This window comes from Cotesia glomerata, linkage group LG7, assembly GCF_020080835.1.
Source record: "Cotesia glomerata isolate CgM1 linkage group LG7, MPM_Cglom_v2.3, whole genome shotgun sequence".
NCBI lineage: Eukaryota > Metazoa > Arthropoda > Insecta > Hymenoptera > Braconidae > Cotesia > Cotesia glomerata.
Window position 1 is genome coordinate 477,323 of NC_058164.1, and position 17,789 is coordinate 495,111.

Genomic DNA, 17,789 nt, shown 5'->3' on the forward strand with positions numbered 1-17,789 from the left:
AGGGCTCTAGCGATTCCTCAACAAAATGCGACGAAATCTGCGGTAATCTTGTCTGTATATAGTAAACTAAGACGTAATTTTAAAAATAATAACTACGGATCAATTTCTTTGACTAATCCATGTGATTGACCTTCAGCAATTTCTTGTATTGTATGCAATATGATTAAACTGCCAGTTAATTAGATATTTTATAAATTACACTGAGGAAAATTTTTTATCAAAAAATTATTTAGTCGAGAAATTCTTGTTTGGACAATATTTTTTATTTCTCTCAGTGTAAAAAATAATTACGCACAATTGCTTTGTAAAAAAAAAAAAAAAAAAATTGACAATAATTGATGAAATTATTAGAACAAAATTAAATTTAGAAATTTTTATAAACTAATCGAATTAACGAAGTAATTTATAGAGATGTGTATACTTATAATTACCTAAGTAAAGATATTAAGTATTGATTGAGTGTATGTCATTAGCTGGGAGGTGCTGCGAAGTCTGTGATAATAACTGAATAAAACATAAGTGTAAAATTACACAACTACCACTCTACGTATAATTATTGATATGTCTTCTGATAAACGGCAAATAACAATTTAAATAGATGAGAATAAATAAATCTTAATTATTGCTCAGCATATCAAGAAGACTTGTGCATTTAATGACATACAGCAAGGCAGTCTAACTAATAAAATCGTTTTATAACTGTGTAATATATTAATTAATATATATATATAAATATATTAAATATGTACATGTAAGAATTATAAATGTAATTATGATTTGCAAGTATGTTTACTTGGAAAATAAAACAAGTGTAAGTATTAATTGTGCCAAAGTACACGGTGTATGTTACTCGAGTGTATATATATATATAGCACAAGCACTTCAACTTGTAACCTGTTTCTTTTATTAAAATAAAAAATAAAAAATCGTTATAAAATTTTGGGTTTAGATTTTTAGAAAATTTTTTTAGATCTCCAATAAACATTATTTATAAATTAGAAGGATTTAGTGACATGTGTATTCTATTGTACAGTAACTAAACATCACGGATGTAGAGTGGACAGCGGGATAGAAGAGCGTGGAGGGGGAAATTACAGAGAGAGGGTAATTTCAGTGGGGTTCTTCCTGTGCCGGCTTGTACAGAAAATAATATTCCGGGTAGGGGTGCTTTTCAACCCCAGTGTTGTCGCGACGCGCGCGTTTGAAGGACGCATTGAATTTACACTCCGTCGAGCCGAAAATTACAAAACTTTAATTGCTATTTATTTTATTGGACGGTTGGAAAAATTTATTGTTAATTTTTTTTATAATTAAAATGAGGTGTTGGTTTGTTTATTAATTTTTTTTACTATTACTGGCGTCTGATTTTCCGGAAAAATAACAGAATTGATTCGAGGAAGAGCGAAGATATTTGCTGTTGGAATCACGCCAGAAATAACAAGATCATCTTGTGTTTTTATCCGGGAATGCTCAAAAAATCGCAACAATGTCAACAGGACTGTAAGTAAACTCCGCAAACTATTGTACAAATAATAATAATAACAATAATAATGAATATAGGAGTAAAATGGAATGAAATAACAAACCAGTCGACGAATTTGACAAATATTCACTCACGATTTTATTAACACCGCGTTTTTATCCGTATTCTACCTGTCATAAAATGAAAAAAAATTTTAACGATATTTTTTATCACCGAAATAACGTTTTACATTTTTTTAAGTTATCAGAAAGAAAATATTTAAATATTCAAGTTGAGATTTGTAATATTGATAAATTTCTAGAATTATTTTTCAACTAAAAGATTTTAAGTATTCATAAATTTTTTCAAGGCTTAAGGTTTTATATTCATTTACCAAATGTATGAGTGTAAAAAAAAATTAATCTAGTTCTACCAAAATTAAATATTAAAATATACTGGACTAATTTTAGCTTGAGTTAATTTTTGACAATTTAGTCTAGACGAATAAGAACTTTCAGCAAAATCAAAAATTGAAACATTACTACTGAAAATAAATCAATGGACAATTTATAAACTAAAAAATCGTTACATACATGCATATTAAAATTTCAATCAAAAGCTGATTGCGTTTACACAGTCGGGTTTTTAGTTGGTTGAATTTCGCCCAATCACACATGCCAAATTTAGCATATCTACATACTCCAAATACTCCATATAACACATCCTCTTGCGATTATATATGGATATACATATATCATACGTAGGTAGGACGTTTACACTCGAATAATGAATATTTATTGATAATTGGAAGCTACGGGACTAAATAAACATTATAAGCGCGAGTTTTAACGCCAAGCCTCCAATCCCAACAAATATTTGTTTTTATATTTATATATTAACGATCACATTTCACCATTACTATCATAATAATTATCATTACCATTGAATTAATTGCATTACTACTGTTATTACTATATAGAATTAATGGTCATATGTAATTACAGTAATTATTACTTCATATAGAGGATTTAGTTTAGCGTAGAACGGAGTTGGACTCTTATTAATTATCCTGGAATTATTTTAATGTAAATCGTTTTAAAGCGCAGCATGTTCACGAGGCGCGGGTGGATATTACTTCGGCTATTAGTAAGTTAGTTAATTAATGACACGTGCATCAGAACGATTATTAATGACTATATTGCGAGTGGGTGCCTGTTAATTACCCGGCAGTCTAGACCGAGATAATATTTCGGCTGGACCACCAATGTTAATTTGGTCTGACCATCCCACTCCAGCACTGTCAGCCATCAGGTGTACCGGGAATAAATACCGAGTGCAAACAAACTAGATTTTAAAATCGGCATTCGGCAAACACCAATCAACTTAGTACGACCGGCTCTTTCTCCACACCGATTCTATTTTTTGTTCACCAAAATCCGAGCACACGCCTCATGAATATTTTCATGTCATACATTTTGTTTGTATCGATCCGCTAGTCAATTATCCTCATTACCGTCCCTCATGTCGACCAATCATTTTTTGTTGTTTGATAAAAAATTGTCAGCCAAGTTGCCTTCATTATTATTATTTAATATTGTAATTATTAAGGTATATAACTGAGTTATATAGAGTAATTATCTTGAGAAGTAATTAAATTAATTTGTTTCGTCAAGAGTCTCAGCAATAAATGTCTGAGGTGTTGATGAAACTTTAACTGTTTACCTTTTCCAATGGATCTTTTAATTAGTGAAGATGAGATAAAAGTTTTTAAATGAATTGCCCTGAGTATTAGTTATTGAAAGTTATCTTTTCAATACAATAATTCTCGATTATCCATTGTAAAAAAAATTAACTTGATTCGAGAGAAAAAAATCTTGAACAGAATTAATTTTTTTTTTTTTATAAATGTCAGTATTCTTTTCCGTAAAATATTTTTAATATCATGATATTTTATCTCAAGCGTAGAATACGCTGATAATAATTTCCATGAAAAAAAAATTATAAAACAAAGATTTTAAAATAAAAGTTGTATGGTAGATTAATTATCAGGCAATTAATACAACATCAATGCTAAGGAAATCAGAGACAATTGTTTCAGAGTTTATTGACCGCTTGGTGGTCTTGGCCTGTCACCACATCGGTTCGAATTTCCCGGCATATGGAATTCCGTCTGTTTTGATTTCCACCAGTATGTTTCCATAGACCGCAAGAATCTCACTCTGATTTTGGCTCTGATTTCATCTCCATTTCTCCGCTCTCGACATAACATCAAAAGTAACATTATGTAATTATCTTTATGTTATCGCAAACAACTCAACGCGGAATAAAAGCAACTCAAACTTTTATGGCATTGAAATCGATAATCGAGACGGGCGATTGAATTAATACACTTATCGAAATTAAGTAGACATAAAACAAGTCACAGTCTTGATTCTCAGTGAACGGCTGTTTGTCTAATTATCTATTGTTCATCTCGATCTTTATTTTCCAGCTTTATTCAAGTCCATAACATAATATAAACTTGGGAGTGTTGTTTATAAAGCTGAGAGCAAAGGGGCATAGTTGAAAGGTTCTACACCCTCAGCTCTTAAGATTCTTTATCTTGTTCGTCATCGTCGTACCTTTGCTTTACTGCGTACTTGCTATGCGGCGGCTTTTACCTGGAAAATTTCAACTCTGTACTCTGACCTACTATCAACATAAGTATAATAAATCCATGATATTACCTTCGTATTATATTTCGATAAAATTAGCATTGTAAAATCGCTGCGGGTCGTCATTTATTTCTAAAAAAATTTTCTCAACGCGTGCCTGATGTTCTTTAAATAAAATTTCTAAAACTTTAGTCTCAGAGTCTGAAACTTTTTTCAATCGCCAAGAATTCTGAGGAATAGACAATAAATTTTCTGATTGCAAAAAACAAAAGTAAAATACAACTTTTGATTTGCTGATGTGAAGAAATATAATTTTTTTGCAAATAAAACATAAAAGAGAAACTTTAAAAATTTTTTTAGCAGTCCTCTAATTTTCCTGTAAAGCACTATCACAATAGGTAATACACAATATGTTATACATAATATGTATAATAATAATATTCATCACAAAACCAAGAGGACCAAGAGGATCCTCAGGAGCCTGGCATACTTTGCGCGCTTCTCTATTGGTTCTAAGTGTATAACAATTTAACTAGGTTACTATCGTACACAAAACAGTAGACTAACCGCCCTAGATATAGACACAAAACACAAGACACAAGTCTCCCAAAATTTGCTTGCACAGGTTTCCAATATAAATTTCTTCCCGGATAATTAAATGCTGAGCGCAAGACTAATTTTGACCACATGACGGAATAGTTATGCTAATAGTTTAATTGATCAGTTTATCGACCACCAGAGTAAACAATACACGGGAGTAATGATAACACCAGCTCGGGGTAAATAATTTAATGCGTAATAAGATAAATTACTAGTCAAGTACATTAAATTATCTAGTAGGTGGATAGTTAAATATCGAGAAATGGGAGAATAGCGTGTCAGTCGATTGTCCTTTGCGATTTCTGTACCAGTCTAGTCCTGTGTGTAATATGTAAGTGTGCGGATGCCAACACTGTATGTGCAAACTTTCATGTCATCATTTATTCTCTTGAGATATGTGGATAAATATACGGACGTGTGGTGGCGTATATCTATCTATACGAACACATTTACGCGAAAACCTCTTAGTCCTTTCGCTCCCCAAGGCTGCTCCCTTTTGCACTTTTAATTCAACCCCACTCGAGTTCATTTATTTTTTATTTATTTTCCTTTTAATGCTTTACAGTATTATTTCTATAAAATTTTCTTTTTGTCGTCAAAGCAGTCGCAATCGCGGAAATTGTTCACACTTCTGTAAAGAATAAAAAAATAAGTTAAGGAAAGTCAGTGATATAAAAGCGAAACTGAATTAAAACAAAAGTAGAATTATTTAACGAGTTAAAAGATCACTGTTTTAATAATAATAATTTTTGACTTTTCATTGTTATCGCTGAAGCTAATTCACGGGTCATTTTTTTATAATTTTTAATGGAATATCAAGTTTACGTCGGGCGAGTAAAATTATTCGTAGATACGGAGAAAAAGTTTCTTACAAAAGTTTGGTTGCTGGTTAGGTGAAGAGTGGAAATTTGTAAAAGACAAACTCGATTATCTATTTCACGTTGTTTCATTGAGCTCGTTAGCACGTCGGCATTACATTACTACTCAGTGGCGAGTATTTTTTGCTGGAACTTTACTGGCTCTATCACTTTACCCCATCCCCGATAAGATCACGGTCTCGCGCGTTAACTTTACTTTTTACAATTATTTTATTCCACCTGAATAAAATCCGATCGCATGACGCTAAAAAATTCGGTGAATTTTATTGAACAACCATTTTTGTTATCAGGAACGAAAAAATCTAAGCGTTACAAGTACAGTACAAAGTAACAGATGAATAAAAAACAATAAATTCATTTCATTCCACACATGTTTGAATAATTCCTATCCAGTATTGTATTGTTGAGCAAACAAAAGTTTTTCCGAGCCAGAACTAAACAATTTGGCATAATATATTTATATTTACGTTCACTTTAAAATTTTCCTCATAAATATTTTAATAGTACACTAGTATTAACTACGTTAAAAATTCATAGGATTTCTCATATATGAATTATTATTGCATTAAATTTTCCTCAAAGTCGTAGCTACAGCCCTTGCGTGTTCTTTTCGCATTTATATATCTATATTTCTTTTCCTTTTATTCTCTTTCTTTGTTACGTAAAAACCAACCCCCGTTTGTAGTTTACTCTACATATATATATATATATATATATATATATATATATATATATATATATATATATATATATATATATATATATATATATCAGTGTATTATTAAATATTCAGCTTTAAGTTGGGGCGTATAGTATTGCGAATCCTCGGGTATTGATTTTAATTTCACTATTTCATAATTATCAGATATCTTATTTCTCAAAAGTATTTTTTGGAAATTTAAATTTATTATTTGATCAAGATATTTTGTGAAATATTTGCACAGATTAGTGAATATTAAATATTTATATAATTGTCAAAATTTTATCGATAATGGCTTTTAATTAATGATGAATTATCGGTGCGATGTAATTATTTCAAACAAAAATTCCATTATGAATAAAAGATGAAAGTATTCAAACTATTTATTATAATATCGACCAGAAAAAATTCAAAAAATTTATTCGCTCGTACATTTTACGATTTTATTAAAATCTGAGTTACATACTTGACATTAAACTCTTGTGAAGGATTAAAATGATGACATTATATATCTATTTACAAATTGTCATAACAGTGACTTTCAGTTAGAAATATATAACATATACCGAAAAAATCTGCGGTATGAAATTTCAAAGTAAATTGAAAATAAATAACTAATCAAGCAGAGTAATTTGAACTGAAAGCGATCGGTAAACGGTGAAGTTAAATAGCATAGCTACAGAAGTTTTATTTTCCTTAGCATATTATGATTTTGCGCGAGGTGATTTTTATTAAAGCCATAAAAGATTCAACTTCTCGACGGTATGAAACGTCAAATGCAATATAATAGTTAACTCATTGAATTTTCATGCTTCTTTACACCCGATTGATTTCTTATATCTTACGTAGATATATATTTATTACGAGTCGCGATTCACGTCCGGATCGCCGAGGAAGAACACCCAACACATCCATACAAATAAAATCAAATAAAATGGAATGAACGAGGGATATAATATTGGAGTCGCAGGGGTTCCAATACAACGAACAAGGGAAGGAAGCGTATAAGAGCCAATACAACAAGAGAAGAAAATAAGTAAAGACAAAGTCATTGATATACACGTCGAGATGGCGCCACGGGGGATTCGATCCGATGACTTTTGTTGTTAGTTTCTTAGAAATTTTCGCGTGTTTGTTCAACTGAAACCCAAATATTCGACAAACAAAGACCCGGATAACCGACAATACACACGCTGAATATAATAGTTGCTTCTTTCCAACACTACGCGCGTGTACCAAAAAATTACCCACCTAAAGTGTCGGCCTGAATTATTTATGGCTGTTATATAATAGCCGTAGAAATAGAAATGGAGAAAAAAGAGGAAGAAGACGAAGAAAGGTAAGAATTTCTTTCGTCAATAATGTCCGAGATATATATATATATATATATGTCTATTGGCCTCTTTTTGTTATAAAGACACGTGCTCAGTGTTGTAGAATCCCGTAACATAAAAAATATATCGTGCGGTGGTTTTTATGAACTGGACGGATAAAAATAAAGATAATGCCGAATAGTCGGTGTAGATTTAAAAATTGACGGGTCAGCCAGCCACCACGGAGACTATATACTTGGAACTGAACGTTGCGTCCAGTCAATACTCGCAAGTTCATTCGCCCTTATTCCCAAGCCGACGATTTACTTACCTGCCTCCCTCACAACACTCACACTTACACTTACACTGAAATAATAAACGCGTGTGGTGTGTGAGTTACCTTTGGCATACGATCGGTAGCCGCCTCAGCACGCACCCAGTTCTCGCGGACGAGCTACTATTTTCCCTCGGCTACAACGTGGAAAATAAAACCATGTAATTTCATGCGGGGAAAATTAAATTAAACATATGTCATATCATGTAACGTTGAACATTTTTTCCGGAGATGGATAATGATTATCATTACTTTTATTAATATGAACTGGGGGTGAATCATTTTTTTTCTATTTATTATTATTATTATTTTTTTTTTATTATACAGAGGAATATTTTAGGTACAGAGTCAATCTGTAGAGGCAGTCGATAGGTCATTGGAAAATTGGCTCGCGTTCAATGCGGTAGTACCGACATTGACCTACCTAGAAATTGCCGATTAATCGCGGAGACAAATTGTCCACGCGCTGTACCAATTTTTCATCTATTAGAGGTCGGAAAAAATTTTTAAAAAATATTGTTACATTTTTCAGGATTATGAAAAACCGATGAAATGAACCGGAGAGCTTAAATTAGACAATGACCTTCGCAAAAGCGGGATTTACATATCGTGACACATCTTGCTGGTCTCCATGGCGACCTCGAAGGGTTACGTTCTCTCTGGCGTACTCGGAGTTCATGGGGGGTAGTTACTACCACCACCACATACAGTAAATAATATGGAGGTATGGAAGTATAAATGTGAATGTAGATGTAGATCCATCCCCTGGTGTACTGGCATACACACAACACCATCAGAGCAAGGATGGAGCCGGCCGTTAGTTCGACGAGTCGGAAGGGCTCGTTTTCTCTTCTCAACTTGCCGGTCCGTGCATTCAGGCGCAAATCGACGAATAACGAATCGAGCGACTACCACGGGGAGCTAAAGGACTATACTGCCAGTAGATCTACCGTAGTAAAGTAATAGCAACAGTGTCAGAGCTGGCTATAGCTGAGCTGAACCGGTGAATGAATAAAAGCTCGAAGCTCTGGTGGGTAAAATGACTGGAAGGAGCGATTTTCTTGGAGACACGTGACTACTCTCAACTCTACCCGGTGAACCGCGAGACTTTTTTGCTTTTTTAGATTTCGACCGTCAAAGAGTTCGGTGTCGTTTCTGTTCAGCTCGTCTCGCGTCGCCTACTCCTGTCCCATGCCAAGTTGTGCATCCAGGCGGCCAATGTAAAGCCAGACTTAATATTGTACGAAATATCGATTAGTAGAGAGCAAAAACTCATGGGGGAGTTTATATACTCTATATATATACATACAACCATGAGTAAATTTTATATATATAGTTACGTGAATTTAGATTATTTTGTAATCGAAAATTGCCAAACTTGATGTTTAATTAATTTTAAACAAAAGTTTGTTAATTTATCAATTGTTACACTCTGTGAAACATCCACATCATCGCATATAATATAGGTATGTGCACGAGTGGTTGCTTTGTGTATCCGCGAGGCAAAACCGTGAATTTTAATAAAGGAAAAAGTTTTGCCAGTATGCGAAGTTCAAGAGAAATTTAAACAATCATTCATCTTGTAATTAATACATTAACAAAAAGAGCAGTGAATGCACGTGTTTCATTTTTGATAACAATGTAACCAATGTGAGGGAGTGTGTGAAAGTGTCATATATGAGCATGTACATTGATGTGTAGAAGAACAACGCGGGTAGTCGCGAATTCCCGGTTAGGTATGGCAAAAACGGCATGCGGTCGAGGGCGTTAATGCTCACACGCGAACTCGCGTGTGTAGTGGGTACTGGATAGTGGATAGTGGATACTGTACTACGGCCTACAGTAGTGTGTAGTGCGGTTTAGACCGCCGTCGTCGTCGGCTAGCCTGATGGCGAGACTACTCCTATCCCGGAAAATGAGCCGAGTAGAGCACAGTATCGATCCTCTTTGTGTTTAGTTCCCTTTTAGTTTGTACTTGGATAAGCCGAACACGCTGTTAATCCTACGCCGAATTTTTTAAGACGGTCAGCCGAGACTCCAATTTTATCCTAGTAAAGGGATTTCATATTTATGAACATTATGTCATTATAATAATAATAATAAGCCTACTTATGCTTTTTACTTTCAGTCAGACCCCGAGTCAGATTTTTGTTACGGTCGATTTTTACAGCATCCATTATTTATAATACATAAATTTTTATAACATTTAAAGGATCAAGGAATTTTACCCGAAGGAATTTTTATTTTTAAAAAATGTATGAATAGATTAAAAAAATAAATACATAACATGTAACATATAATATGTAAAAGAAAAGTGAAAATAAATGAGATCCTTTGAGAGCTCGTGGACAAGCTGCCGCTTTTAATTTTGAATTTTGGTCATAAACACTCACTATAAATTAATGTAAGAGCATCTCATTGCCGAGCTTTGATACTTGCCGCGAAACTAGAGGTTCTAGGTGTTGGGAGTTGCGCTCTACTGAGTATTCTAGGTGTTGGTTGCTGGTGTTCTTTATGTAATGCCTAATAGAAGTACATGCATGCTCAGCTACTGCAGAGACAGCATCCTCTGCTCGTGGAGCGCATACAAACCGGAAGAGAAAGAGAGAAAGATATGTCAGTTGACGGTTGTTCCCCCGAAGGCGTGAAACGTCCAGCACAGAGAGTAAAACATGCCAGCTGGAAATTAGCGAGTAATGAGAGAAGGTATTGTGTATGCGTATGACACGTTCTTATATGACAATGCTACCAATTTGCCTAACTTATCACGTGTCTTTGCAACTTTTTTTAAAAAAGAATGTAATTACATTTATTCATTATTAACTTTTAACGAGATAGAGTCAGTATTTTAAAATCAATCAATATAAGAGCTCGTAAATTTTTTATCAAAGGAAAAAAAGAATAATTATTTTCAATGGGAGTCTTGATAAATCGAATATTCATAGATATCTTGTCAAACGCAGCAATAAATATTATCATTATTATTATTATTATTATCATCATCGTTGAAATGATAATGTTAGTTATATTTGGAGTTTTTAAATTTTAAATTAATCAATTTTGTGCTTTATGATTTTCTACGTTCTGCTGGTCCGGCAAATGCACACACAACACTAAAAGTATCCCTAGGGCAGATTTAATAACACTGTCAAAATTTTTATTGGCCCATAAAATAGCGAGATCGTTGTGTTGGAATGCCTTGTTATGGCGATACGAATAAAAAATGTTTTTTTTTTATCCAACATAGACATTTAATTTTATTTTAAAGCGCGAGTTGGAGTTATAAAGATGTAATTAAAAAAATTCTCGAGATTCCAGGTGTCTAATTGCTGTTTTATTTTTATTTAAATATAAATTTTATTAAATTGGACATCTGGGAGTGTATATTGTAATTGCAGAGAGACAATCGAGTGGAACAAGAGACAACAATTTTTATAAAACTCTATATTGAGTGATAGTCAGACAAAGACGGATTCTATTCGTCAGGCAATGGCTTTATGTTATATTTTTCTTCTTATTATTTTTGTTATGTTTTAACGTGTACTGACAAGCAAAGAGTGTATGGAGTATAATGCTCCTAATGGGGGTAAGTTGAAGAAGAAATAAAATAGGGACGTGAAAGTCAGTAAAACAAAGCAGTTTACTCTACTCTGTCGACAGTTATAATGCCTCTGAGCCGAGAATGCGTCACTCTCTGACTACTTGACAATTAATATTGCTCACTGTGGGGTAGACACAAGTGGGAAAACAACTCTACAAATTTTTAACCACTCGCTGGCGGTAAAGACAATTGATTTTTTTTATTTTTTTTTACTTTAATTGGCTCTCTCCCATCGTTTCTACTTTTTTTTTCTTTTTTTTTCAAGTGATTATAAATATTCAGTGCCGCTGTCAGATTGTCACGTTTCAGAGTTAATTAAATTTTAACAGTGATCACTCTAAAAAATTAATTTTCGAGGTTTATCTCTATCTAAGCAATTTTTATGGGGGGTTTTTTTTTTGTTAATTAATTTTTTTCAAAAAAAATAAAAATAAATGACAGCGGTGGGATTCGAACCCACGCCCTTTCGGACTGGTGCCTAAAACCAGCGCCTTAGACCGCTCGGCCACGCTGCCTGAAAAATTTTTTTACAAACTTGCAATTTAAAGTTTGTAACTTTTTATCAGTATATTTTGCAAAAAAACCGTCATTAAAATTTTTTGATGGACTAAATTTATCACTAGAAACGTTCTGTAGCATCAAAACTGTCGATTAAGACTCTGAAAATTCAATAAAAACGCTGCTCTAAAATATTTTATTTATTAAAATGATTTAAATTGCCGCGATATTGATTAAATAATCATTGAAATATTTATCAGGAGCACATGAAAAGTATGTTTGCTTGCAGAGAACACTATCGTTAATGAATAATAAATTTTTTACGCGCGTGTGAACATACTATATGTATTTACCTTATGATAATCTAAACAACAGCTTTTATAGAGCATTTGAAAATCTAATATGTAAAAGGTAATATTAAATTTTTTTTTCTATTTATAGCTATGATTTGAATAAGATGTGATATCTCAAAATTTAGCTTGTCAATTTTGGAGCTTAACATCGAGATTACAAGAAAAATGGGTAGGCATTATTGTCTCCATAAAATAACAAAGAATAAATATTTGTCAAGTCTCACAGCTCGAAAAATAATGTGAAAGGTTGCTCCAGAATCCGTGCAGCTGCATATGTACAGTTGATCATTCATTAGATATATTTAATGTCACATAGTATTAATTCACACCCTCTCAGTATACTATTCTAAAATTCATTGAGCATCATCTGCGTTAAATCGCCGGGAGCCTTATGTCGGCATGTCAATAAACACAGTCATGATTATTTCCTTATAAATAGACCACATTCATAAATAATAAAGCGCCCCGAGTTAAAATTATCCATTTTATGTTATGTTGAATTTGTCAAGGCTGTGTTAAATCGACTTTTACATCGATTTGTACCTACATCTCCTCAACACAACGGATAGCAAGAAAGTAACACATTTTAAAGGCTTCCTAGCAGTGTAAGCAACAAGAAAAACATTTTCTTTGTGGGGATCTTGGACGTGTGCATTAAATTTCTTTGTTCCGGTGAGAGTTGAGATAGCGAGTGTGTAAAATGATTGAAAGAAAAAATGGGGAGCCCAACAATCTATTGTCCTTTCGTGCGCGGAAAACCTCTAGGCGTTTTTATTGCTTTACCTTCTCAACCTCTGATTGTATAACTACCCCACTATATTTATAGCCAGCGACTTTTTTGAACTCATAATATATATACAAGGTTTGTTTTTTACTTTATTTTCTATTACTATACAGGTTTTGTTTATTTTTTTGAGGGCGAGATTTTTTTTCATTTATGAAACTTGAAATTCTTTAAAATCCGTGGTAAAAAAAAATATTTATCACCGTTCCAAATCGAGCGTTTTAATTCGAAATAATTTTCGACGGTTCCGAAAACAATCGCGTTATAAATGGATTAACTCCTTTTATATTATTAGCAAATTGAATCGAGTGAAAAATTTTATTGTACTCCAAAAGACAAAAGAATTCGGTATGAAAACTATTCATGAATAGTTTTTATATATGCTGGAATAACTCAATACATAATATTTTTACAAGCCCCAAGCTTTAGCTTCTCCAAATGTTTGATTTTGTGACCAAAGTACAAATGTAGCTGATCAATCAAAGCTTGTGACAACGTAAAAATATTTACAAACTTATGACGAGGTCGACACAGCTGAAAAAATGAAATAAACGTGTGGAAGGTAGAGACATAAAAGCGAATAAAATGTTTTCAGTTCATTGAGCGAAAACTGAACGGAAACAATTCTTATTGTGATATTTAGTGTTCAAAGGAATTGTTTTACGGTAATGATTCAAATGTGTGTTTTGAGTTTATCAACTTGTTTGGAAAATAAGTGAAAACTCTATTGGTCGGAACGGCAGTATAAAAAATCTCATTGTTTAAACTTGTCAATTCCTTTGTTCAGGATTTTTCCCATGTGTGAAACTCGATATACTTTTCAAATATTTCCTATCAGAAATTTTTAACAATATAAAAGTGACAGTTGGATTCATGACATTCGTAACATGATGAGAAAACAGTACTCGGTCAGCACTACCAGAGAGTGTCAATCAAAAGTTTTTTTGGGTCATTGAATAGATTTTTTTTTTTGTGACATAATATGCCTCTCTCGGTTATTTCATGACACTGCATGCATGTAATATCGCGAAAACGAAATGAATTCATCAGAATATATGATGGGCAACTGGAAAGCCAATAATCATTATCAGTTTTCAATAGTAAAAAATAAAACTTTCCTTTTTCGAGTATCATTTGATTAAATTTTAATATCGTTGGACACATATTAATCGGAGATATATCTTGTACAAAAAAACGAACCAACTGAATGGACGATGTATGATTTCGTCGAGATTGTCCGACAAGGGCAAAAGCCAGCAGTAAATTGAAAAACTTTTTGAATTATTTTATGGGCAACGGTCTGTCGCACCGAAAACGCGCCTACAGCACCGCAGATTGGCTCTGCCCTATCAACTAATGCATACACTGCAAGTTTACTAAATGAATATCCAAAAAATGTTTTAAAAACTTTTTTGAACATCATATTTGCCCTAATTCTGTGACTAAAGGGTGTGGTGAACTCGATAAGACACATAGGAGGCTTTCTGCTTATTACTTTTGATCAATATACCCGTTACTATTATATTTCCTGACACTCCTTGACTGCAAAAACTAAATCAATTAGCCTCATTCTCCTTTCTTGATTTATTTCTCTTTCTAATTTCAGATGTGACGTATCGCAAGCCGGGAAAGGAGCAATAGTCAGATTACGGAAGTGAAGGAATAAGGTACGTATGTATTTTTATTTCAATTTAGTAAATTTTTTAACGAACAAAACGTGCCAGAAGAAGCATGTATGTAAGTTACCCCCATGGAATTTCTTTGAATTTTTTTTTTCGCCGAAGGGGATAAAGTTGAGGGCTGCGTGGATGGTTTAAAAAAGAATCGTGATATCACTTGACGAAACACTTGATTCTGCACAATGAAGTGCTACTGAAAAAAAGAGAATATAATCTCATTGACTGCAGGGATAAAAAAGAAGCAAGGAAGGGCGCGCATATTATATAATGCATGTTTAATAAAAAATTTATTCTAATAAATTTCAACAATTCTCTTTTTATTTTCGCCTTTTATCTCATTTTTTTTCTAATTAGACTGGAAATGTTGGAATAAATTACGGGAATGTGAATGCAGGAGGACTTTTTTCGTCACGGAAAAAGTATTAAAATGGGCAGTCAATGAGACTAGAGTTTACTCAGTTTATTCAGCAAAATGTTAAATTTCTTGTAGCATTTGCGAGACATTTGTTCAACGATTTCTAATTATGATAATCGCATGAGCATGTAATAGACTTTTTGTTGTACAAAAAAGATTAAATGTCTAGCTATATACATTTTCGGCATAATTTTGCCTAATGTTGGTACTCACTGCACAGTATGTATACAAGAAAATTATTTTCATTTATCAAAAGATATATAGATATATATGAACAAACATTTGGGTTAATGATATTTTCTCCCGCGAGACTCGCTTTGCGAAAGAGAAATTAACGCATCTTCAGAGTTCTGTTTTTCATTTTATATGTAATTACTGCCGAGTTTGTAATAAAGTCATAAAAATTATGCCAAAGTGAAAACAATTTTCCTACTAAACTTAAAAAAAAAAGGTCATCAACGATAAGAGATCTCGTGATTTAGAGCTTCTAAAAAATTAATTCAAAAATCGCAAAGACAAAAAGAGATCACTTGCAGTCACACATTCGTTTTTGGCTCGAATCCAACGTTGAATATATGACGTCTGCACCGACGTAACTGCAGCCCTGGAAAATCTACGAGGATAAGCCACTTGGACCTCCTATTCCGAATTAATGACAACTTAAATAGTAATTTTTCCTCTCAAATTACTAAATGACGTTCATTACTTTCAGCGTCGTTTCAATCTTGCGTTACACAATTAAATGGAATATAATTTACAGTATTTTATGCATACTCAACTGATAAACTTACAAACGAAATTATTTCCACATAAATTATCATTCCTGTTTTGGTGATGACTTGTCGCTATATTCTGGTTGTTATGGTAATCACGGATTTAATTAATCCTACAGCTCTAGAAACGTGCTACTCATACACCAAATGTCACCAAGTTTCTCACTCGATTCTAAATAGATCGCATTCACCGGTGAAAAAACAAAAAAAAATTCATTTCTAACAACTTTATGCAGTCTTTTTGCTAAAACTAATTCTGTCTGGCAAAATGTTATCAAGCATTTGAATAAAAGCGCTGATTCATAAAATCAAGATGAAGTTGCGGTCGAAAAAAAAAGAAGAAGAGGAGAGAGATAGAGGGATATGATGTTGAATTTAATTAATAACAAACTTTTTGAGTGAAAGGTATAAACGGAAGTGTTATATTAAAGAGATCTTGATTTAAATCTCCGGGTGAAATACATACAGCTAGATCTTTATTCAGTTTCTCTGGTGGTGAGAAAAGTAAGATACAGTTTTAACGAATAAAGGCGTTTAATTGCGGAGTAGCAATGGCGAACAAAGTTGGCGAAAGGGCGGAAACTTGTTCCAGCGAGGTTGAAAGCTCTCAGCCATTCGGACAGACACTTTATCTATCTATATAAGGTAGATGGTTCTATAGGGGGTGACGGAGGTGGCAAAAGTAGTGGTACATCACCCGGAGTGACGAGTAGTGTGCAAGTGCACTGAGTAGTGTAAGAGCTTCGGGCTCGAGCTTTAGCTTTAGCTTTCCCCATGTACTTTCTGTCTCTCTGGTATACTTACCAAGAGATACACTTATACAACTCTGGGAGCTATACGGCTATTACTATGTGTCTTCAGCCTTCGGAAAGGTTAACGGGGGTCAATTTTACGCCGTGCTACGCGATCGTGTGTAGTGCTTGACGAACCATGCATTCGATACACCTTCCTCATCTTCTATTCCCTTTTTTTCCTCATTTTAACCCGTATATTTATCAACTTATCATGTCTTTATCTACTCTGATATAATATCGGGATTAATAAGAAATATTTAATGAGACTGATTCTTCATTTTTCGGACTTACAAACTTGGATTTATATTTTTTTAATCATTAGCTTGGAATGATTAAAAACACTTGGTGCTTTTATGAAAAAAAAACTTCCGTAGTTTAGTAAGTAGGATAAATTATTCATTTCAAAATTATGATAAAACATTTAAGTTAAGTATTGAGTAAGCTGAAATCAGTTGAAACTTTGTATGAAATAAAATGGATAAAATCGATAGAAAATATGATCTAAACTATATCAAAATTTATCTCTCTTTTTTTCATTTTTTAAACTACGGTGCTGTCAATTTTTAAATTAATACTCAGTCAGAGTAACTCGAGTTACTTTGAATAGAAGATAGGTATAAAAAATATCTAGACCAGAAAACTCGATAATTTGATTCGCTTCTCATTAAAATTGACAGGAAAAATCAGGATCGTGTAAAACAGAAAGCAATCTCGTATAATAATGATGACTCGATCTTTTTAATGCAGAAATGGAAACTAATATTTGTTGAGTTTTTAAAGAAACTTTTGCTGAGATTTTTTTTATTGACAATTTCTCGACGTTGATTCAATTAAATGTATGTTATTACATAAATCAGATTCTGGACAATTATTAATTCTATAACTAACTAATCTATACAAGTTATTGAGGTCAGCGGCCCCAAATGTCAACGAACAACTGAAGAATAATTT

General features: G+C 33.0%; 1 protein-coding gene and 1 non-coding gene across 3 annotated transcripts in view; one reads left to right on the forward strand and one right to left on the reverse strand.

The window, feature by feature from the left end:
• The first annotated feature begins 262 nt into the window (after positions 1-262).
• The window catches only part of LOC123268250, a 38,910-nt gene continuing 21,383 nt past the window's right edge, over positions 263-17,789 (forward strand). Inside the window, exons 1-2 of one of the 2 annotated variants that reach the window (XM_044733178.1) lie at positions 263-1,500; positions 14,784-14,844. The gene's annotated coding sequence lies outside the window, so the exon portion shown is untranslated. The remainder of the gene's footprint in view (positions 1,501-14,783; positions 14,845-17,789) is intronic. The other variant, XM_044733179.1, reaches the window with a different exon arrangement.
• Trnal-uag lies at positions 11,978-12,057 on the reverse strand. Its single transcript has one exon. It is a non-coding gene; the product is annotated as a tRNA-Leu (tRNA).